General features: G+C 37.1%; 2 long non-coding RNA genes across 2 annotated transcripts in view; one reads left to right on the top strand and one right to left on the bottom strand.

Moving 5' to 3' along the window:
- LOC143265998 (uncharacterized) overlaps positions 1-24,988 on the bottom strand; it is a 105,541-nt gene that overhangs the window by 77,483 nt on the left and 3,070 nt on the right. The gene's annotated exons all lie outside the window — the stretch shown is intronic.
- On the top strand, positions 15,813-17,057 carry LOC143266084 (uncharacterized). The gene is made up of 3 exons (XR_013041160.1): positions 15,813-16,333; positions 16,411-16,533; positions 16,890-17,057. It is a non-coding gene; the product is annotated as an uncharacterized LOC143266084 (long non-coding RNA).

Here is a 24,988-nt window from a genome sequence, read left to right as displayed (position 1 = left end):
CTTTAGACGAAGTACTTAGAATACGCAACGAAATAATAGACCTTTTGAAACGCGGCGGATTCAACATACGTCAATGGGCCTCGAATCATAATCATGTTCTCGATAACATTAACGAAAAGCTCCTCGGTTCAGAATGCACGATCGATAACAATCCCGTAATCAAAACATTAGGAATCGGATGGCATGCACAGAGGGATAAGCTCGTTTATACAGTAAAATCACTCGATTCCCCTGTCAAATCTACCAAGCGCGAAATTTTATCAGAGATCGCGAATATTTTCGACCCTCTCGGGCTTCTTGGACCAGTGATCTTAACTGCAAAGTCTTTCATGCAGGAATGCTGGAAAACGAAGCTTGATTGGGACGAATCGGTACCGCAAGCCTTATATACGAAATGGGCTTCGTTTTCCAATCAACTTTCTCATATTAACAATTTATCAGTAGATCGAAAACTTATCATCGAAAACCCGAAAACTATTCAAATCCACGGTTTTTGCGACGCGAGTAAAGCAGGATATGACGCGTGTTTATACATACGTTCTTGTAATCAAGAGGGTCATATTCTCGCTCGTCTTGCTTGCGCAAAATTACGGGTCGCGCCGATTAAAGAATTAACTATTCCACGGCTCGAGCTGTGCGCCGCGTTGACACTCGTTCGGCTCTACCGAGAGACACGAACTGCTTTTAACTTCCCAGTTGATCGCGTCATTTTTTGGTCAGATTCCACAATAGTTTTACATTGGCTTAAGAAATCCCCGACCGTTTTAAAACTTTTTGAAGCCAACCGCGTCTCGGAAATACAGACAATAAAAGAAGCCGACTGGAGACACATCATAACAACCGATAACCCGGCAGATTCATTATCGCGCGGTCAATTTCCCGCGGCATTCTGCGAGAACAAGTTGTGGTTCAAGGGAAAGTCATTGGCCAATAAATACACCGATTTCCGTTAAGGAGCTACCCGGATTAAAGAAAAACACGTGCTTAACTTTAGCCCTTCAAAAATGTGAATTTTTTAATAAATTTTCATCATATTCAAAATCAGTACGCGTCGTTGCATATTGTTTGCGTATGCTTCGATCAAACAATTACAGCGGAGAACTGTGCGCGCAGGAAAAATTAAATTCAGAACGCGTTATTTTACGGGCGATTCAGAAAGAGCAATTCACCGAGGAATTGCAACATATTTCGGCATCGGGGGGAGCAAAGGGCAGTCGACTTGCTTCTTTGAATCCTTTCCTCGACGAAAACGGTTTACTTCGCGTCGGCGGACGGTTGCAAAACGCCGAAATTCCATATTCACAGAAACATCCAATTCTTTTACCGTCATATCATCATGTCACAGATTTGATTATTCGCGAAACACATGAACGCACATATCATGCCGGTATTCAGACGACATTGTATACAATAAGACACCGTTTCTGGCTCCTTGACGGAAAAAATCAAGTTCGCAAAGTTGTAAGACGGTGCGTTCGTTGCATTCGTTTTCGGCCGTCTCCATTGCAAGGCAAAATGGCCGACCTGCCTAAATCGCGCGTCGAACAAACCGCAGCATTCACACACACGGGTGTCGATTTTTTCGGTCCGCTCTTCGTAAAAGAGAAAAAACACAGAAATTGAAACAGTATAAAGGCGTACGGTTGCGTCTTCATTTGCATGTCCGTTAAGGCAGTACACATCGAAATCGTGAGTGACCATACCACCGAAGGTTTTCTCGGCGCCTTCAGACGTTTCATTGGACGTCGAGCTATACCGACTCATGTGTATTCCCATAACGGTACAAACTTTGTAGGCGCGAACAATCATCTCCGCGAATTATACGCTTTATTCGGATCCACAGAATTTAAAGAGCGCGTATCAGAATTTTCAACTACTAAAAACATAACGTGGCATTTTAATCCACCAGCAACACCCCACTTTGGAGGCATTTGGGAGGCCGCGGTCAAATCATTCAAACACCATTTCAAACGCGTTGTAGGCGAACGTCTCTTTACGTTTAAAGAGATTAATACACTCGCAATAGAAATCGAAGCCATCTTGAATTCACGTCCGTTATGTCCCATTTCATCAGATCTGAACGATCCTATCACGCTAACACCTGCGCATCTACTAGTCGGTCGTCCGCTCATGATGCTGCCCGAAGATAATTATCTTTCAGTTCCAGAAAATCGCCTAACTTCCTGGAAAATTATCAGCAAGGCACGGCAGGATTTCTGGAAACGGTGGTATCAAGAATATCTGAACGAGCTGCAAAAGCGCCAGAAATGGCACAAATCCAGCGGGCAAATTAAGATCGACGCAGTCGTCATCCTGATAGACAAAAATCAGCCCTGCATGAGATGGAGACTGGGCAGGATAACGGAATTACATCCCGGTGGCGACGGAGAAGTCCGAGTCGTCACAATCAAGACCGCCAACGGCATCGTCAAACGCAATATTACGCAATTGTGTCCATTACTCGAAATTACTTAGAATCATTGTACCGTTTCGTAACTAATTATCCATGTGTACAACATACAACACACCAATCACAATACACAAAAACATTGCTCACTGCATTCGCAACGGGGGGAGTATGTTCGGTCGCGAACCGAAACCTTTGCCGCGGTTAAACGATTTATTGCAGGGCCCAAGCGGTTCGGCGCGTAAGCCATCATCAATAGTTTTTACTTCGAAATACGGATCACCGGGGACCCTATTGTCTATCACATCCGGCCCGAACGAATCTTACCGTAGACGTGTACGTATCATAAACCAGCTACAGCTGTACCTCTCGTTTAAACAGTTTTTGACAAACAAAGGCATAGAATTTTTCTTGACCGTTACTTTCGGAAACGCGAGGGTGTTCAGGCGATTTCTTTTATAAAAAATTGACAGTCGAACTTTGAAGCTTGCACGGTTCGGATCGAGAGTCGAAGAAGTTAATCGCGAGTTAGAAGTTCCGCGTAACGCAACATAATATAACCAATGCAGGGTGGTTCGAAAATCATTCACGACGCCATTCGAGCGAGACCCTGCACTCCTCGAATGGGCCACGGTAGGGTGGTTAAGTCACACATTGTACATTGTTCGGGCGAGACCTACACCCTCGAACAGGCCACGGTAGGGTGGTTGAACGTACATACACTGTACACTGTTCGGGCGAGACCTACACCCTCGAACGGGCCACGGTAGGGTGGTTAAACGTACACATCAACATGATCCGAGTGAGTCCTACATTCTCAACTCGATCATCGTGAATAATCTCACGCAACGTGAATTATCATTCAAATCGAACAACACTGAGCGAGACCTTGTTCTCCTCAAATCGAACCACATTGAGCGAGACCCTGTTCTCCTCCAATCGAACAACATTGAGCGAGACCTTGTTCTCCTCGTTCAATACGCAATCAACACAACGTACACATACTCGTACACATTTTCATCGTAGAATCATTAACGAATACATAATTTTGTAAGGGGTTTTTTATGCCGCAAGGCTTTTTCCCCTAATACGAATCATTCGAGCCAATAAACGATCATGATTTTTAAGGCTCAATTACGACTAAACAAACTTTAATTACCCTCTTCCTCAATCGAATTCATCTATTCCTTGAAACACGAAATTTCTCCATGTTGGAAAGATTTCGATGATACACGGGGAATAAGTTCGTGGCGTTTTGGCATTTTCTTTTTTTTACAGCGACATTTTGCAATTTGCAAGGGGCTATAATATTTATTCGATAGAGCTCTTTCTGCTCTACAAAACTGTGTTAATCGTTTTTTTCAGTAGATTCATTCGTCATTACTCGTTCTGACGTCATTATTCGTTCTCATAAATAATAGAAACTCTGAAAAAACTCTCAAGAAACTTCACTGTCACCTATCACTGTCATCTCTCATTATTAGTTTTCATTATCACTTTTTTCTGTCATTTTTCACTAATTTTCACTAATTTTCACTGTGAGTTCAACACATAAATACGACGAATGAAAACACATAAACGAATATTCAGAAATAATTTAAACTATATTATCTTGAAAGCAAGAAAACAAAATTTTTTATTAAAAACAACGATACATTTTATTTCAACACGTATCTTTCGACAATAAACGATGACTGTCGATCGACGCCGCAGTCGTTCAACAGATCATCGTTGCATGGCAACCGTTCGCGACGTATGCCTCGCGATCGAGAACGAAACCGCGATCCGTGGCCAGTCTAACAATGTCTTCTAATAAAATACAATATAATATCGATTCCTCAATTCGGATACTTTATAATGAGAATATAGCGTATCGTTAAACATACATATCTATGAATAATCGTTCACGCGTTTTCATTCGGTCCGTTTACCGGTCGTGCTTATGTTGTGCAATTATTAGAAAGAGACAATGAAATAAATTGAGAGTTCATTGACCCTGCCAGGATATCAGCTGTTGATGCTCTGATCGGTGGATCTACCCGGTGACATAAATATTTTTTATCGAAGCTAGTTTTTTCATGAATCAATGAGTAAGTTTTATTTAAGTTGTTTCCATATTTTTAAAATTATACGTACGCAGCAATTGATTTATTTCACTTCAATGAGGTACTGCATTAGATATTTTATTCCAATTTTATCCCATTTCGTAGGGAAGGTACTCATTCGTCTTGAAACGTGAATTTATTCATTTGCTTCATTGGAATAATCGACAGAATGAATTTTCGTGAATTTATTCTTTTTCCTTTTTGAAGGCTTAAAATAAATACAAGATACTTGGTCTGGGTAAACAACAACTAATTGGTTTATCTCCCATTCACGAATTACGAAGAACTTAATATTATTCTTAACTTCTTAATTCATTATTCAATTTACCTTTCACCTAATAGCTTCCTGTTATACCGACGATATACCGACGTTATACCGACGGTATCTATACGTTTGTTCACGACGACGATCGGCCGTCATATTCGAAGCTGTCGCTCACGCTTTCGCGCGCCCGGTCTATGCACGCTCTCATTGGTCAGTGTTTTTTGCTAATAACTCGAAAATGGAGCCTCAACCAATATTTTGGCAAAGGAAAAAGTTGTTCAGAATTGCCCCACCTACCACCCCTTTTCGGGTCCTACACTAATTGCGGGACACCCTGTATAGTTGTATTTGAGTTAATTATATATATAATATACAATAACATAATTCGTTACATTTTTCGTTTTTCCGCAACATTTTTATTTCCTTTTAAAAGTTCCTACAGTAATATTTATCAGAAGTGGGATTAGTGAATTTCGCGAAAATGAGTCGAGTGCAATTAGAAGAATTAAATATTGAGGGTCTGCGGGAGTTAGCACGTCAACAGAACCTTGATATTCGCGGAGTGCGTGCAGTGCTTTTTGAGAGGCTCATTGATCATTTTGAAGCGATTGGATGGCCAGAACAAATAATTATACCAGGACCGAGTGAGACGGAAAGCCAGTTAGCAACTGAAGGAAACACGTTGCCGTTACAAAAGGACCTTCGAACACACGGTAACGTAAACATAAGACCGGACGACACAGGTACGTCGCGGTATGGCCAGAAAAACACAAGAATAGACAACTCAGGGGTTCCCAATCTGCAGGAGATAGTACAGGCAGTTCTACAGGCTTTAGGACCGGCCAGCATGCAACCCTCAAATCAGCCGATCATGAACGCGGTTTCCCCCTCGCCGAGTGCCGGGTCGCAATCCAGTGCTTTGCAAAACTGGAATCAAGTTAAATTTACTGCTAAATTAATACCTCCTTTTTCGGGACAGGAAGAAGACAATGTAATAACCTGGTTGGAAAGGATTGGGAACATCGGTCGTATTTATCAACTTTCGGATGAGGTGTTAGTGCTCGCTGCCGTTAACCAGCTCCAAGGTCGAGCGTTAAGCTGGTATAACCGTCAGCCCATAGAAACAATATCGTCTTGGGAGGATTTCAAATTTCACGTACGTGCTTATTTTGAAAGAAAGGAATCGGTCACAGTAACATTGTCAAGGGTAGGAAGTCGAACGTGGAGAATGTACTCGGAGAAATTTGCTGACTACGCAGAAGACAAGTTAAGGTTGATGCAATCCTTAAAACTCACCGAGAAGGAGAAAATAGAATTATTAGCAGATGGGATTAAGGATCCCTCATTGAGAAGATTCGCGCTAGATACTTGGGCTACTACGGTTCCAGAGTTTATTAATCACATAAGGAAAATAACGGAAGACAACGTAGCTCAACGTCCGGAAACCAGCAAGAAAAGTTTCCCCGTAGTGAGGCCTTCCCCGAACAGGAAGATTTGCGCACATTGTAAAAAATCGGGGCATGAGATCCAGGAATGCCGCATAGCAAAGGTCATTTGCTATAATTGTGGACAAACCGGACATCTGAGTACGGGGTGTCCAAAGAAGAGAAGCGGAGCAGGGCCTTCCCTAAACCATGTGGCAGAGAGTTCGTTGGAGGACACCGTAGAAGCGGCTACAGGATCGTCGTCAATAGCAGCAGTTACGCGAAGCTTCAACCTTCAGGGGAAAGAAACTCCGTTTATAACAGTTTATAGTTTAGGAAAAGCGGACAAATCGTTTTGTGCACTAGTAGACACAGGTAGTCCGGTAAACTTAGTAAAGAGGTCTGTATACACCGTTTTTCTTCAGAATAATAAATTGCTACGAGTTCGGGATAATTTAAACCTAAAAGGGGTTAACAATTCAGTTATTTCGGTATATGGAAAGATTCATGATCAAATACAGCTAGAGAAATTAAAGGGTCAGTGGTTTGATATAACTCTGTTAGTTGTTGATGATAATACTATTGCGTTTGACATGCTTCTTGGCCGAGAGTTCTTTATGGAATCTAGGATTAAAGTAATTTACGAAAATGGGGAGTTTATCTTTGAATCTTCTTTCAATAATAAAGAAAATACGAACACAATTTTAGCTATAGAGGCAATAAATCAACGCGATCAGTATGATATTGCTTATGAAAACCTGGATAAAGACTTAGATTTCTCTTCTAAAACCCGTTTAATTGAATTGTTACGCGAAATAGATTCAGCCGAAATCGAACCGATTAAGGACAATTATAGGATTAGGGTGCACTTGAAGGATCAGACATTTTTCAGATACGCTCCTAGACGAATGTCAGTCCAAGAGAAAGCGGAATTGCGGGAAATCACGGACAATTTATTGGCGCGCGGTATTATAAAACCGAGCATCTCACCGTACTGTTCGCGAATTGTATTAGTTACGAAACGGAACGGCTCTAAGCGTATGTGCGTTGACCTTAGACCACTAAATCAACGTATTTTTCCACAGAAATTTCCTTTTCCGCTTATCGAGGACCTAATAGATCAACTAGGTGGGAAAAGAATTTTTTCAAAATTGGATCTAAGAGATGGATTCCACCAGATAGAAATTCACCCAGAGGATACGAAGTATTTTTCGTTTGCGACGCCATTTGGACAATACGAGTATGTGAAGATGCCTTTCGGATATTCCGAAGCACCTGCAGAGTTCCAGAAGCGGCTTGCATGTATTTTTGATACTCTATTACGTAGCGGTAAAATCTTATTGTACATAGATGATATATTGATTCCGACGATTACTATATCTGAAAATTTACAGATCCTGAGGGAAGTTTTGACCATGCTAAGGAGTTACAATCTGGAGCTGAACATGTCCAAATGTTTATTCTTAAAAAGAGAAATAGAGTTCTTGGGCTATGTAATCTCAGAAAAGGGGGTAACACTAAATCAGAGACACACCGAGGCTATATCTGCTTTTCCATACCCAACCAACTTAAGACAAGTACAAGGGTTTTTGGGACTAACGGGTTACTTTAGAAAATTCATTCACAACTATACTTTAAAAGCAAAGCCACTTCATCACCTAACGAAAAAAAATGTACAGTTTGATTTTAACGAGGAATGTAAAAAATCTTTTGATTTGTTAAAGACAGAACTAACTTCTTTTCCAACGTTACGAATATATAACCCTAAAGCCGAAACTGAATTACATACAGACGCTAGTTGTCAGGGTTTTGGGGCCATATTACTCCAACGTCAAGATTCAAAAGATTTAACACCGATCGCATATTTCAGTAAAGCTACAACTGACACAGAAAAAAAATATCACAGTTTTGAATTAGAAACTCTAGCTATAGTCAGAGCCTTGGAACGATTTCATGTTTATTTACAAGGTATATCGTTTCGTGTGGTGACGGATTGTAACTCTCTGGCGTTGGCCCTCAAAAAAATTAATATTAATCCTCGTATTGCAAGATGGGCTTTGTATTTTCAAAATTATAAGTTTGAGCTTGTCCACAGATCTGCGGATAAAATGACACACGTCGATTTTCTCAGCCGACACGTTATGTTAATCAATGTTATCTCGGCCGAAGACGAATTGATGTATAAACAGTTAGCGGATCAAAAATTAAAAGAGATCGCCGAACATGTCGAACTACACGGTAGTAAACAATTTAAGTTAATTAATGGCCTTTTATTTCGGAATTATAAAGAAAAAGATTTATTTGTTGTACCTGAGAACATGATAAATCAAGTTATCCGGCTATATCACGATGAAATAGGACATGTCGGTATAGAAAAAACTATGTACGGGATAACGGATCACTATTGGTTTCCTAATCTAAAATTAAAAATTAGACAATATATTGACAATTGTGTAAAATGCTTATCATATTCGTTGGCTGCTGGAAAGGCTGAAGGTGAAATGCAAATCTATGAAAAGGATACAATACCGTTTCAAACTATACACATTGATCATTTTGGCCCGTTAGAGGAAACAACGGAAAAATTTAAATATATATTAGTAATTGTAGATGCGTGTACTAAATTTGTTTGGTTATTTCCAACTAAGTCTACAGGAGCTAATGAAGTAATTAATTCGTTAACTTTACTATTCCATTTATTAGGGTATCCGAAAAGAATAATTAGCGATAGAGGCTCAGCTTTTTCATCTCATAATTTTTCAGAATTTCTAAAGGACAAAGAAATTTCACACACTATGACAGCAGTAGCGTCTCCCTGGGCCAATGGACAGGTAGAGCGGGTAAATCGATTCTTAAAGTCCACTTTAGCCAAGATAACCGAACAACCTAGAAAATGGAAGGATTGTCTCGGTTTGGTCCAATATGTGATTAACAACACTTTTCATAAAGCAATAAATTCAACGCCTAGCAAAAATTTATTCGGTTTTGATCAACGGCGTGTCAAAGACGAGCATTTGTGCTCATTAATCGACGCCTGGCAGGCACTTGATCGGAACTATGTAGAGGTAAGAACAAATACGCGAATGGCAGCTCAAGAAGTTAATAGAAAACTTCAAGAGTATAATAAAGAACAATATGATAAACGGCACAAAAAAATCACTCCATATTCGGTAGGAGACCTAGTGCTTGTAAAAAAACTACAAAATCAACCGGGTATTAATACTAAATTAACTGCTAAGTTTAAGGGGCCCTATCAGATAAAAGCAATACTAAACAAAAATCGTTTTGTAGTAACTGACATTCCAGGATATAATCTCACGCAGAAACCGTATAACACCATTCTCTCAGCAGATAAAATTAAACCATGGATCCGGGTAAAAGATTCTGTTTCTGAGGATAATGTTAATACTGACAATATAGAAATGGAAACTGATAGCGACTCCGATCTCTCACAAAAGTGTAAATAGCGTATTCATATAGATGTATATATATAGATATTAGGGATTAGGAATGTAAAATTAGCAGTAGAAATGCGAAATAATTAAATAGGTAGTAGAAATGCGAAAAAAAAAAAATTTTCTTCGTGTTCGAGGACGAACACTACGGTCAGGACGGCCGAATCTGTAAGAGAGAGAGAGAGAGAGAGAAAGAGAGAGAGAGAGAGAGAGAGAGAGAGAGAAATAGCGAGTAAGTCCGATTGGAATTTCGGGGAGAACGTTAGACGAGAGTAAGCCGTGCCGGTGAGCGTACCGTGCCATATATGCATATATAGTTGTATTTGAGTTAATTATATATATAATATACAATAACATAATTCGTTACATTTTTCGTTTTTCCGCAACATTTATATTTCCTTTTAAAAGTTCCTACACTTGTTATTTGTTAAATTCATCATCTTCATTATTTTATTGAATAAACCTTATTGTTGAAAGATATTGACCTGTGGATTTCACTCCTTAACCGCACACCACACGAATCCCACAATCTTTAGATTTAGTTATTTTCCAAAACGAGTCGTTTAATTGGTAAAAGCCGCTCTTTACCTTCTTAGCGCTAGTAACTATCTGAACTTAGGTTCCAGAGACGTTACACAAATGTAAACACAAAATCGACACCTCGACTCTATAACTGCAACGCTTGGGTCCCGATTTTGTTGCAGTTATCCAGTCTTTACTGTATTTATTTCCATACGCCCAGAAAGTGGGCAAAGCGACCAGCGTGCGGCTCCAACGTTGAGGAGCACTGGCTGGCCGCGAAGCATGGTTTACCGACGCGTGTTTTTAGTGATTAAAAATTCACTCATTTTTGGTTTCTTTTTTACTTTCGTTACTATTTAAATATATTTAAATGCTTGCAATGTAATAACAATTTATATCGTTTTATTGAAGAAAGTTCATAGATTTTACTCGTGCAAATATCCACTGAATAGCTGCTGTGGTAGAAGCATAACAAATTCCGGAAGTTGAGAATGTATAATTTTTTTTGTAATCCTAATTTTCTCAAAAACTGTACGTACTAGAGAAAAACGGATTTCACATTCGTATTCAACTCGCAAAAATGTATAATAATTTCATAGTGGCGGTTACGAATTTAAAAAAAAAGAAACGTTTGTTACACAGTGCAGCTGCAACGGTTTACAATGTATTGACATTAAAAAGAATAGAATAAATTGTTGGAAATCACAACGAACATGCCGACTTTCTCTTACATGCTGTCCCTCTTTTTGTTTCCTTTACCCCATTGTCCACTGGTTGTAACTTTTCCGTCTGGTTTATATCACCCAAACATGCCTCTTTTACAATTTTCGTTAAGCTTAGGATTTTCTAAGGACTCGCTAAGTGACTTTCCTATACTTCCTACCTTACCACTTCTTTCTCTCAAACCATCTCTCTTCTCACAAAATTAGCCAATGACTTTTGCAACTCCCACACCCTTCTCCACCAAAACAACCAATAGTTTTTTTGTTAAGGTTATTTATTTAAACAAAAATAACAATGTTTATTTAATACAGAAAGAAACAAATAATATTTAACCGAACGCTTCGTACTTTTGAACTAGTCCTTGCTATCTGCTCTGCGCTCTCGCTGAGCCGGTATTTATATACACTAGGGTAACAAAAAACACTCTCCTTACTTCTTACATATAATAGAATCTATGGTGTTAAAGTTTTCAGTTTTATCGATATCTTTAACACTCCCCCTAAAACTTTACACACTTCACTTAATTTAATTACAAATGGTTTCATGTATTTTTATTTCCAGTTCACTTTTGCTTCTTAAACCTAATTTATTTCTTAATTCTAGAAATCGCGGTTTTGACAGAGCTTTCGTAAATACATCTGCTATCTGTTTTTCAGTTCGAATATACTTTACATTAATTTCGCCTTTTTCGTATAAATCGCGCACGAAGTGATATTTCACATCAATATGCTTACTTCGCTGATGGAATTCTGGATTCTTTATTAATTTTATCGCGCTTATGTTATCTACATAAAGTACATAATTCTCATCATTACCGCACTCAGTCAATATTTTTTTCAACCAGATGATTTCTTTGGCAGCTGATGCTGCACTGACATATTCAGCCTCAGTTGTAAACAACGCTACGGATTGTTGCCGTTTACTCTGCCATGTGACGGCCGCATTCGCGTATTTACATACTATACCCGAAGTCGATTTTCGATCCTTTTTGTCGCCTGCAAAATCCGCATCGCTATATGCTTCGAAAAACCCTGTCCTGCAATAAAGCAGACCTACATCTTTGCTTCCTATAAGATATCGCAGTATACGCTTAATTAATAGCCAATGTTCTTTGCTAGGATTTTCTAAAGCTCTTGCAGTTACATTAACGGCGTATCCTATATCTGGTCTACTAACTACTTGTAAGAACATCAAATTTCCAACAGCTTCTCGGTACGGTACATCGCAATTCTCTTTTTCGGACGTATTTGACTCCCATCCCGTATCAATTGGAGTAGAAACGCTGTTTGCGTTATTCAACTTAAACTTTCCTAAAATTTTCATAATATATTTACATTGACTTATAAAGATTGATCCGTCGCTTAATCTATTAATCTCTATTCCGAGAAAACTATTTACATTTTTTGTAGCTGTCGCTTTAAATCGTTGATTTAATTCATATAGGAATTTGTCCAACAGAAAGTCACGTGTAGCAGCTAGAAGTCCGTCATCTACATAGATGGCTAGAAGCAGTTTTTCACTATTCATACTATATATATAAAAACAGGGATCAGCTGTGCTTTGTTGAAAACCAAAATCTTTTAGGAATTTTGAAAAATATTCGGTCCAACATCGCGGTGCTTGTTTTAGCCCATATAAACTTTTCTGCAATTTGCATACCCTCGATGTCCCATCATCAAATCCTTCAGGTTGTTTCATATAAATATTTTCGTCTAATTTACCATATAAAAAGGCAGTTTTTATATCAAACTGTGCAAGACATAGTGCGTCGCGAGCTGCAATACTCAACAGTATTCTTATCGTATCGTAACGAACTACTGGACTAAACGTTTCTTTATAATCTAACCCTTCTACCTGATTGTAACCCTTTATGACCAATCGTGCCTTATACCGTTCAGTACCGTCTGAATTAAGTTTTTTTGTGTAAACCCACCGATTGTTGATAATCGTTTGATTTTCTGGTTTTTGTACTAATACCCATGTTTGGTTTTCACGTAGAGATTCAATCTCATCCTGCATAGCTGCTCTCCATTTATAATTGTCTTTAGATTTGATAGCATCTTTATAACTAGTAGGCAATTTTTCTGCGAAATACGTTATTGGACATCCGTAAAAATCTGTTGGTCTTATCATTTGCCTATTTCTCAACTGTCGCGTTGAACTACTGTTATCTACACTTAAAAATTTGATATTTTCTACCTGATTATCCTCAGCATCATCCCTCGCACTAGTAAACGAGTCCTTATCTGTTTTAATGACTAAATCATCCTTACTTGTACTTGCATTTTGCATTTCAAGAATAGTCTCTCTCGCAATCAACCTTTCCTTCGTAAACAAAACATCGCGGCTTAAAACTACGTCTCTTAAACTAGGAATATAAACGCGAAATCCTTTACAGTTATCTACGTATCCAACAAAGAAACCTTTAACAGCCTTTTTATCAAACTTCTTCCGCCTCTCGTCTGGTATATGAATGAAGCATTCTGTACCAAAGACCTTAAGATTATTTACATTCGCGGTTTTGCCGTACCATAGATCATACGGAGTTTTTCCTGTTTGTTTTGATGGACCTGTACGATTTATAACGTATACCGCTGTATTCATTGCCTCTGCCCATAGAAATAAAGGTAGATTTGAATTTGAGTAAATCATAGATCGTGCAGCCTCGGTTATAATGCGATTGTCGCGTTCCGCTACACCATTTTGTTGTGGTGTATAAGCAATGTTTACCGAGTGTTTTATACCTCTACTATTTAAAAAATTTTCTACCTTTTTGTTCATGTACTCCTTGCCACCGTCGCTATGAAGTTCTTTTATGTCTCTACCAAACTGGTTCTTAATCTCTCTGCAAAACATTTCTAGTTTTTCAAAAACTTCTAACTTCTCGCGTAGAAAATAAATTTTTCTAAAACTTGAATATTCATCTTTGAAAATCAAGGAGTATCGCTTTTTACCTAAAGACTCTACCTGCATTGGTCCGCAAACATCGGTATGTATAACTTCTCGAACCTCGGTTGCACGTTCCATTCTTTCATGAAAAGTTAATCTATGCATCTTTCCATACGCACATCCTTCACAAAAATCATTATCAACTTCTAAGTTTACCCCGCTATTACCTAGAAACGATTTGACGTGTCGTTTGTTTTGATGACAAAGTCGTTCATGCCATAGTTGAAGAGTATCTACTTTATCGACAACGTAACATTCTTTCGGTTTTACGACACGGGCATCTAATTTGTACAAGTTACCGCTATCCGAACCTGTCGCTATGACATTATTATTACGCGTAAATGAGCAACGCTTTCCGCAATTTGTAATAGAAAAATTCACGCCTTTCTTCGCGACTACTTTTACCGAGAACAAATTTTGTTTTAAACACGGTACATATAAAACATCATACATAGTCCCTGGAATCCAGTCATTGTTTACAAAAGTCTCTATTTCAATATTACCTTTCCCATATGCGCAAATTTCTTCTCCATTTCCAACCTTGATATTTATTGGACTCCCGAACTCTTCAAAATCATGGAACCAATCCCGTCGGTGCGACATATGATCAGATGCTCCTGAGTCTATCAGCCAGCCATCTCCAGTGATAGTGCCATTGACACCTACGAATGCCTGCCTGGTGTGCATATGTTGTGTTGAACTCCCACCATCCAGCTTTGCTATTCTCCTTCCTTTCTTAGGACAATTTCTGCTAACGTGATTCTTTGAACCGCACGAATAACAACCCGGACAGTTTTTTTTCAAATGATCTCCCCGTCCACAAGTATAACAGATTATCTGTTTATTTCTCTGTACATACTCGTCCTGACCTTTTCGATCATTCCTGTTATTCGTCGAACTTTTGTGTCTTGAATTTGTAAACAGCGCAACCGTTGTCTCACATGACTCTTCTTGTGTTTGAATTCTTAATTCTTCCGCCATTAGCCTCGTGGTTAAATTTTCTAACGTTTTCTTCTGTTCGTCTACTGAATCCCACGCGCTATGAAAATGGTTGAATTTTGCTGGTAGAATACACAACACTCGCGTTAGCACCATGGAATCAGGAATTTCACCACCAAGACTTTTCATTTTTGTAACTAAGTTTTCCAGTTTAGATAAATTATGCGCAACACTTTCACTTGATTCCCACTTATACTCAAAGAACTGTTTCTGTATCAGAGATAGAGTTTCGTTAGATTTCATATCATATATGGAATTCAATTTCGTCCACATATCCTTGGCGGTTGTACAGTTCAAAAGTAGATCCAACGGCTTTTTCTCAACCGTCGTCACGATTAGTTTCCTAGCAGCTCTGTCGGCCTTTTCAAACCTTTTAAGCTTCACGTCCCGATCCAGTACACTATCTGTAGGTTTTATCAGTTTTCCCTCACAGACATCCAATAGATCGTCCTCATTCTCCAGCAAGGAACGAATAATGAACCGCCATTGATGCCAATTATCTTTGTCACGTAGCTTCTCAATTTTCAGACTTGAAACATCCATCTTGGATTTTGCAACACTCTTTCACTTTTAGTAATTCACTTAATATTCACTAAAGACGCGATAGGCTGGGCCCATAACCTGTTAAGGTTATTTATTTAAACAAAAATAACAATGTTTATTTAATACAGAAAGAAACAAATAATATTTAACCGAACGCTTCGTACTTTTGAACTAGTCCTTGCTATCTGCTCTGCGCTCTCGCTGAGCCGGTATTTATATACACTAGGGTAACAAAAAAACACTCTCCTTACTTCTTACATATAATAGAATCTATGGTGTTAAAGTTTTCAGTTTTATCGATATCTTTAACATTTTTTTTACAAGGCCTACGTTTCTCTTGTCACCCCTGTTTTTCATTACAATATATTTTCTACAAGTAAAGTGTTGAATTCTCATGTTAATTAATAAGCACAAATAAATCGATGTGTTTAGAGTTAATAGGTCAACTTCGCTGATTAAAATGATACCAAACAAGACGTAAATCGGGATCTAATTACTTTTAATAAATTATTAGAACAATATGTTGGGTATAACTACAACGTTTGGAATTACAAGTATATATGTCTGAAATTATGTCATGTTTGAAATCATTTTAACCCGAAAAATGTCGCAAACATGTTTCATGAAAGAATGTTACATAAAAAAAAAAGGCAAGAAGTAACAAAGTTTGCATATTTGTAGTGCACAAAAATGTTGTACACAATACCCACATGTGCATATAAGTAAAAATTATTAAGAATTTAACAAAGTTTATAAAACTGCATAATCGAATGTTGCTTACTCCAACTACGACATACTCCTTCTTGCACGAGGACAAGGGTGGTGGAAGGGATTCATTTCGATATTTCTTGTAAGTGGGGATGTTCGGGACACACCATCGATCATGATGGTCAATTGTCAATCATTCGTAAACCGACTAAGTAAGAAGAACGTTCGAAAAAGTACGTATAATATTCTGAACGGCAACGCCATATATATATTTTATAGTGAAATAATAAATAAACTGTTTCATTTACAGATGGAAGTGGAAAACAGTACGCTTGAAGTGGAAGAAAAAATTCCAACTGAAGCAGCTACAGAAGAAAAGGAAATAAATCCACCACAGGAGGGAACAGCAGGGGTCTCTTCTGAAATGGCAGAAGTAAGTAAAGTGTTTGATATTTATTTAATATTACTTCTTTGTTTGTGACAGATTAGATACTCGCGACAAATTATTCTTACTGGCATAATGAATTCTGCCTACAAGTGTGTGCGCATGGCATCATATGTATGCATGATTTCCGAACAAATTCGTGAACAAAGTCGTTTCTTCGAAAACGGGTGGCAGACAATGCTGAAACCGACGCGTATGATAGTGCAAACCCACATTTATAAGCAGAATTCAATACGTTCGTAAAAACAGATGTTCCCTATTATTTCGAAAACTTGTAATTTTTTACATTAAAAATTTTTAATACGGTTATACGAATATTTTACATTTTTATTCTACTGTTTCAGATGAAAAGATTAATAAAATATTTGTTATACTCCCGTGGTGGTGGCGGCAAAGGCGGCCGTGGAGGTGCTGGCAGAGGCGGGCGTGGTGGCGGCGGCGGAGGCGGCCGTGGTGGTCGCGGCACACGTCGCGGCTCGTTAAAATACAATGTCCATATACACATGAAATAAATTACATACCTATAATTTATATAATACTTTAATAAATTTTTAATATAATTTATGTATTCATGTAGTTAATTCCTGTAAACGTATATACCCTACCATTCAAAACTATTAGGACATTTGTGAAATATGTATTAGTATCGCGTAAAATTTATTTTAATACCAAAAACAGTATTGATTAATTCTTTGATTATACAATTCATTCTTATTAGTTTCTTATGAAATATCTAGTATTTGAAATTAAAAATTATGTATGTGGTCTTTATTGTAAGCGTGCGGTATACGATACATCTTTATACATAGTAGGAATTGTTGCGCGAACGTACCGATCGTTGTTTGTTTTAACACACGAGGAAGCGGTCGACCGGGGGTCGCTCATCAATCGTCTACGGATTCTTGAATAAACACGTTCTACACCGATCTTGTATATTTCTATAAGCCTTCCGTACATTACTAATACTGCATTTAAATTGAATACGAGATATTAGATGTTACATATTACTACTTGCTACAAACGGATGAAACCAAACCTGTCGAGTACATAATGTCACCACCGTTACCTTTATCAAGAAAATATAAAAAATTTGTTAATACTTAATATAGTAAATATTCAATGCCCGGAAATCTCTCGGGCCTAAACTTTTGCTGATATTGTATAGATTCTACATTCATTTATGATTTGTCGAACGTCGAAAAGGACAGCGAGTGAAGGATATTGAACGCAAATATACAATAACATATCGGTGAGACAATCCTAATGTAAAAATAACCAAAATGCTGGTTAAAGCTTAGTTTTTGAATTATTAATGAAAAATACTGACCAATCAGAGCGCGAGAATAGCGCGCGCTCAGATGCGAGAGCGACGGGTGCAAGCGTGACGGTTGACCCTGGTCGTGAACAAAGAAATCGCGCGATATCGGTAACATAGTTACCATCATTGGTAATATGTCAGCCGGTAAGTAGTAACAAAATTCACAACTATTAATAAATATAAATTTATTATCGGAACTCGTATGGATGAAACGAAAGTAAAGGTGAAGATCAAGCGCAGTTTTTTTTACATAATTAAAAATTCACTCATGAGGTAAGTGTCCGAGTATTCTTTAATTTTATGTCGTTAAACAAACAGTCATTTTTTTTGATTATCTAAAAAAACTGCGCTTGATCTTTACCTTTATTTTCGCTTAATCCATACAATTAGTTTCGTTAATAAATTCATACTTATTAATAGTTGTGAATTTTATAACTACTTACCGGCTGACATATTACCGATGATGGTAACTATGTTACCGATATCGCGCGATTTCTTTGTTCACGACCAGGATCAACCGTCACGCTTGCACCCGTCGCTCTCTCATCTGAGCGCGCGCTATTCTCGCGCTCTGATTGGTCAGTGTTTTTCATTAATAAATAAAAAACTAAGCTTTAACCAGCATTTTGATAAAGGAAAAAGTTGTTCAGAATCATCCCAGCTATCTCCCCCTAAAATTATGCCCACCTGTAGCCGAACACCCGTATATCGGTTATACCGGCAAATGTGTCATTAGAGTAATGGCTTTAATAAATTACAAGTCAATATGTCCCGAATTACATTATGATTTGTATTATTTTAATTAGGGAAACGTTTCAAATATGTCGGTAAACATTGTATTAAAAAAGGATTGAAACTAAAAATAATTTGCAACGTATTGCCAACAAAAACAATAGAACAGCTATTTCATGTTTGCCATCTGCAACAATAGCAACGTCCCTTTCTTTTCCAGTCGTTATCTACCTGTACGTTAAACATTTTGATCGTTAATTAAATCCGTAAATACAGTCCAAATTATTTCGTGCTTGGTCTCAGTTTTAGGAGGAAAATGTCTCAAATATGTTGACGAATGTTTTATTTTAAAAAAGCAAAAAATAGTATACAGTTTTTCATTTCTATTCGTAGTGTCTAAACGAGGTTTACGTTATACTTCGTGGGGACAGAGCGTTTAAGGAGGTTTTCTCCTGCAATGGTGGGGATGTGTTTTGGCGCATATCTTTTGGTCATTTTCACTTATGTCAAGTGGTGTGTATCTGTGCTTAGCTGCTGCATCTAAGTTTCAGAGGAAGATTTTTCAGTATAGAGTCAGCAGTTCATCGCGCCTAATCGTATAGACATTCTAAATACGATTTTTAGTGGCGTTTTTCCTGCAACTTCTATGTTTTTTGTATTTTGTTTATTTTTTTTCTTTTATAGTTTTATTTATTTTTTTGTTTATTTTTTTTTTCTTTGGTAATTTTTGGTAATTTTTTTGGTACTTTTTGTTTGTATTTTTTTTTTTTTATTTTTATTAACGCGTTTTCAAATATATTTATAAGTGAATTTGGTGTGATATTTATCATATGTGTAAAGTGAAGTATATTGTGATTCAGTTTGTGCAATTAATAGTTCACAATGCCACGAAGAGCGAAAGTGGAACATACTGAAATTTTCGAAGCTGTCAAAGAATTAAACTTTTTTACTAATGGCAACAAATTGCATTCCTTATCGGACAACGTGTGGGATGTTGCATGTTGCCGCTTAAATGGTGCAATAACAAAAAAACATTTATATTTATGCATATCGCAAAACAGATCTGGAATACTGGATAAATTGAAAAATCTATATAATGTGAACATCGACACCAGTATCAATTCCCATCAACCTGCAAGTGAAAGTGACGTTTCTAATATATCCAATTGGTCAACTGGCAATTTGGGTAGTGTTATGCCTGAATTGCGCACCACCATCAAAATTAATATAGAAGAGTGGACAAAAGTTGCACCGAAGAAGACAACTTACAAAAACCGTGAATATTTCGTTTTAGGAGACGGTTGGGCAGACATCATAAGCCGGCAAATATGGTTACAATTGAAACTTCCATGTTGCTTTGCATTTAAATATGCTAAATGTAACAAAAGCGACAATGGATTATTTTTAAAAGTAAAAGGCAGATGTACAGAATGCAAGAACGATGTCAGCTTATACAATGTTAACGGTCCAGATGAAGATGGATTGTTATTACACATTTCTACGTGTGATTCTAAGGATATTGTGCACAACAGAAGAAGGCAATTACGAGGAGCCCAACGGAAGCGCATAGTGAAGGAATTACAGGGAAAAAGTGCGTATGCGTGGATCAGGGAAGAGGCCAATAAGGAAATGGAATTTGGAGATGCGATACCATCTCATATATATAAACCTGAAGTTCTATGGAAAGCCAAACAGCTTGAAGCACATAAAGAATTAGGTAATAATAAAATTTCTGATCCCTTATATAATTTATTAAAATTAAAAGCAAATAGGAATTAACGACATATTTATAATGTATTGGAGCCCAGAACAGGCTTATTTATATAAAGAAATAATTAAGCAAAAACGTTATACATGTAGTCATGTATGTATAGATGCTACGGGATCAATTGTAAGAAAAATGAAAAAAGCAGACGGTTCTAGTAAAGTAATATTGCTATATCAAGCAGTTATACCATTTGAAAATCAAGTTCTTCCAGTTTTTCAAATGATTTCCGAAAGACATGACACTAATGTTATAACGTTTTGGCTAAGGGAATGGCTACGATCAACAATGGTTTCAGTTCCCTCCAGTATTGTAATAGATTATTCTCTCGCATTACTGAATGCCGTAGTTTTAGCATTCAATAATGTAGATTTAATAACATATGTAGATAATTGTTTAAATTACTTAAAAACTAATAACATCGCATTAAAACCAAAAAGCGTAATTAAAATAGATATTGCACATTTTATTAAAATGGTGTGTCGATGGAAATGTTTCCATCATAAACCTAGAAGAGTAAAAGATTTCTATGTACGTTGCATTGGTTTATTAACATCATGCGATAATATAAATTTATTTCAAAATATTTCTGAAGACATAGTGATAGTAGCCATCTCCCAAATAGAATACAATAGGTTCTTGTCAGAGCCATATGATGTGCAAAATCTGTCCAGCAACCTCTCCGAGGTGCATGTCGGGTAATGCTAATGCCGGCGGTATATGCCATAAATGCAAGGGTTTCTTTAAAGTTCTGTATCTTTGCGGGAAAAAATGGTAGCGGTTTTTCACATACTGGAAATTAAAGATGAAGGTTTGTACTTTATGCTGCTGTAAACAGTATCACCAAAAAAAAATGTGGCAAGTCCATGCATTTCGTCAAACTTTGTAATTTTCAATATTGCAAACATGATCTCACATTTACGGTGTTATTGTGGTAGTGATGCATCAAATCTAAAATCAAACTACAGGGTCTTAAAGTAGAGATCTCAAGCTTTAATTTGAAAAAAAGAGCATAACTTTGCGATGATTTTTCACGGAGTTATCATCAGTCAAATTTGGCCAATTTTTGCCTAAAATTTTTCTATGCCATATTTCTTTTGAGCAGTGTATATAAAGAACGAGCCATAATACTCAGTAGCATATTTAAATCAGAAGGAAATTATATAGATTGTGCATGTAATATTAGTAATTTAATTAGAAAACATTTATTACAAAAAGACAGTTCATATGCAATTGTACAGGAATGCTCAACCTGTAAATATTTAAAGGAAAAATCTGAAGTCCTTGTAGATGTAAATGTACGACCGTTTTATGAGAACGGTATACAGGCTTTAAAAAATTCATTTTATAATATAATATCATTTAAAGAATCAACTCTATGCACCAGATGCAATAATTACACCGTTGGCACTAAAATTATACCAGGGCAACAAATTATTTTTGACATCGAACCACTACAACATAGTCATTTAGCCTTAACAGAAAATATCTATAATTGGGAAGGTACTTTTACATTATTACAAGTACCGGATGAAATAATAATCGAAAATATAAAATTCAAGTTAGTGTCAGCGATCGAATATACAGGAAGCACGAATTCCCAAAATGTAGGCCACTACATTTCTCATTGTAAGAGAATAACAGGAACCTGGGAAATATACAATGACCTGTCACGGTCAAAAAAAGGTGCTATCACTACATCTAGGCAATTATTACAGAAACGGAAACTCTCCCTATTAATTTACATTAAGTCTGATAATTAAGGACGTAAATTAATAAATAAATTGTCCAGTGTCGCACTACACTGCAAAGCGTAGTACCAACGACTTTGTCGGTGATTAACAATTGCAATCAAAAGCAATTGTACTCACGGATCGTAAGATCATGCGAGTTGATCGACACTTGGCTGTACACTTCTGAATAGTGTACACTCCGCTGACTTATTCACGGAGAAAGCCAAAAATCAAAAACGTTGCAACGAATCAGTGTCGCACTACACTGTAAAGGGTAGTACCAACGACTTTGTCGGTGGTTAACAATTGCAATCAAAAGCAATTGTACTCACGGATCGTAAGATCATGCGAGTTGATCGACACTTGGCTGTACACTTCTGAATAGTGTACACTCCGCTGACTTATTCACGGAAAAAGCCAAAAATCAAAAACGTTGCAACGATCCAGCGTCGCACTACGCTGCAAAGCGTAGTACCAACGACTTTGTCGGTGGTTAACAATTGCAATCAAAAGCAATTGTACTCGCAGACCGAAAGGTTATGCGAGTTCTTCGACGTTAATAATCATTATAATCATTATAATCATCACACTCATCACACTCATCATACTCATCATACTCATCACATTCATACTACTCATTATAACCACCATAACCACCACGATCATCACAATCATCATAATCAACGTAATCAACAAGAGAAGCAGAACAAGAACAGTATTACGCGCATAGAAAGGGAAATCACGATTCAGGTAATGTTTTACAACTTTCGAATATATTGTATAATTTCATTATTACGTTTGCAAATTAATAAAACATTTATAAAGTATAAATTATTTATTTTAAGAAATAAGTAAATAAACGAAAATTACTTTTCAGTTGTTGCAAGAATGGAAAAGAAGAAATTCACATTTTAAACCATCAAACAACACAATACATCAACCACGAGACAAACTGTATCTGAAACAATTTCTTTGCTGCACTGTTCCAATGGTATGTAATTTACGCTTTTCTTTTATTATTGCAATTTTTTAATTTTAATCCTCTAAATGCTACATAATATTTCAGAACACATTTACTTAATAGGAAACAGTGCTCGCAAGAAGGGCTCCAAATCTCCAAAAATGAAGATCGCTCTCGTTGACTAATAAACAAGATATATCAGGCAAAAACATCAACCAAGAAACAAACTGTGTCTGACACAATTTCTTTGCTGCACTGTTCCAATGGTATGTAATTTACGCTTTTCTTTTATTATTGCAGTTTTTTAATTTTAATCCTCTAAATGCTACATAATATTTCAGAACACATTTACTTAATAGGAAACAGTGGCTGCAAGAAGACCTGAAAAATCTCCAAAAATGGAGATCGCCCCTGTTCACTATTAAACAACATATATCAGGCAAAAATATCAACCAAGAAACAAACTGTGTCTGACACAATTTCTTTGCTGCACTGTTCCAATGGTATGTAATTTACGCTTTTCTTTTATTATTGCAATTTTTTAATTTTAATCCTCTAAATGCTACATAATATTTCAGAACACATTTACTTAATAGGAAACAGTGCCTGCAAGAAGACCTCAAAAATCCCCAAAAATGGCGAAGCGTACCCTAAAACGAAGTCTTACAGATACAAACGGAAGTAAAAGCGTTTAACATCCTGGAAGATTCAACACGGAAGAACTTCGATGTAAATTTTATTACTTTAATTGTACATTTTTTCTTGCATTGAGTTCGATTATATTCATTTCACATTCTGAGTTCCCCCTTATTGCGTAATAAAATATATTCTGTTCTGCTCCGAAACTTGTTCATTTCACAAAATTATATTAAAAAAAATACATATGTTTTTTATACTTCTCAAATAATAATTGTTGATTGTAATAACCATGTTTACCATTAATTAAGTGAATAAAAATAATTACTGAAAGGTATTGACATGTCGGATACACACCAGAACCACACATCCACAAATCCCACATTCCATTTACACATAATCATTGTAAAAGGAACTCGTTCCATAGTAAATGCCGTTCTTCACCTCGTTCGCGCTACTAATTTCTAAGCTCAATACCAGATACGTCACAAATAGTATAAACGGGAATAAATGATTAACAAACACCACGTGCGACAAGATTTGAAAAATCTTAGAAAACTGCGGAGTGCCTCCTTGCGGATTTTTTCAGAAATCGGTACCCACGAACCCCTTCAGGTATAAACGCAAGTGAAGATGGTACAAACCTCTACAAACGAATACATAGAAGCAACCCCGAAAAACATTTGAAAAATCTTAGAAAACTGCAGAGTGCCCCCTAGCGGATTTTTTCAGAAGTCGGTACCCACGAACCCCTTGAGATACAAACGCAAGTGAAGATGGTACAATCCTCTAGAAGCGAAAACATAGCAGCACCCCCAAGAACATTTGAAAAATCTTAGAAAACTGCAGAGTGCCCCCTAGCGGATTTTTTCAGAAGTCGGTACCCACGAACCCCTTGAGGTACAAACGCAAGTGAAGATGGTACAAACCTCTACAAGCGAATACGTAGTAGCAACCCCGAAAAACATTTGAAAAATCTTAGAAAACTGCAGAGTGCCCCCTAGCGGATTTTTTCAGAAGTCGGTACCCACGAACCCCTTCAGATACAAACGCAAGTGAAAATGGTATACGCCTGTACAGGCGAAAAGGAAACAACATCCCTAAGGAGATTAAACAAATTCTCAGAATTGAAGAAGTTACCCCTGGGGGATTTTTTTCAAAAGGCGGTACAAACGAACCCTTTGAGGTACAAACGAAAGTAAAGGTGGTACAAACCTCTAGAGACGAATAGGAAACAGCACCCCCAAGAAGATTTAAAAAATTCCCAAAATTGACGAAGTTACCTCTAGGGGATTTTT

The sequence above is a fragment of the Megachile rotundata genome, chromosome 16 (assembly GCF_050947335.1).
Source record: "Megachile rotundata isolate GNS110a chromosome 16, iyMegRotu1, whole genome shotgun sequence".
Taxonomy (NCBI): Eukaryota; Metazoa; Arthropoda; class Insecta; order Hymenoptera; family Megachilidae; genus Megachile; species Megachile rotundata.
The sequence above is the reverse complement of the archived record's forward strand: the minus strand, read 5'-3'. Positions and strand labels throughout refer to the sequence as shown.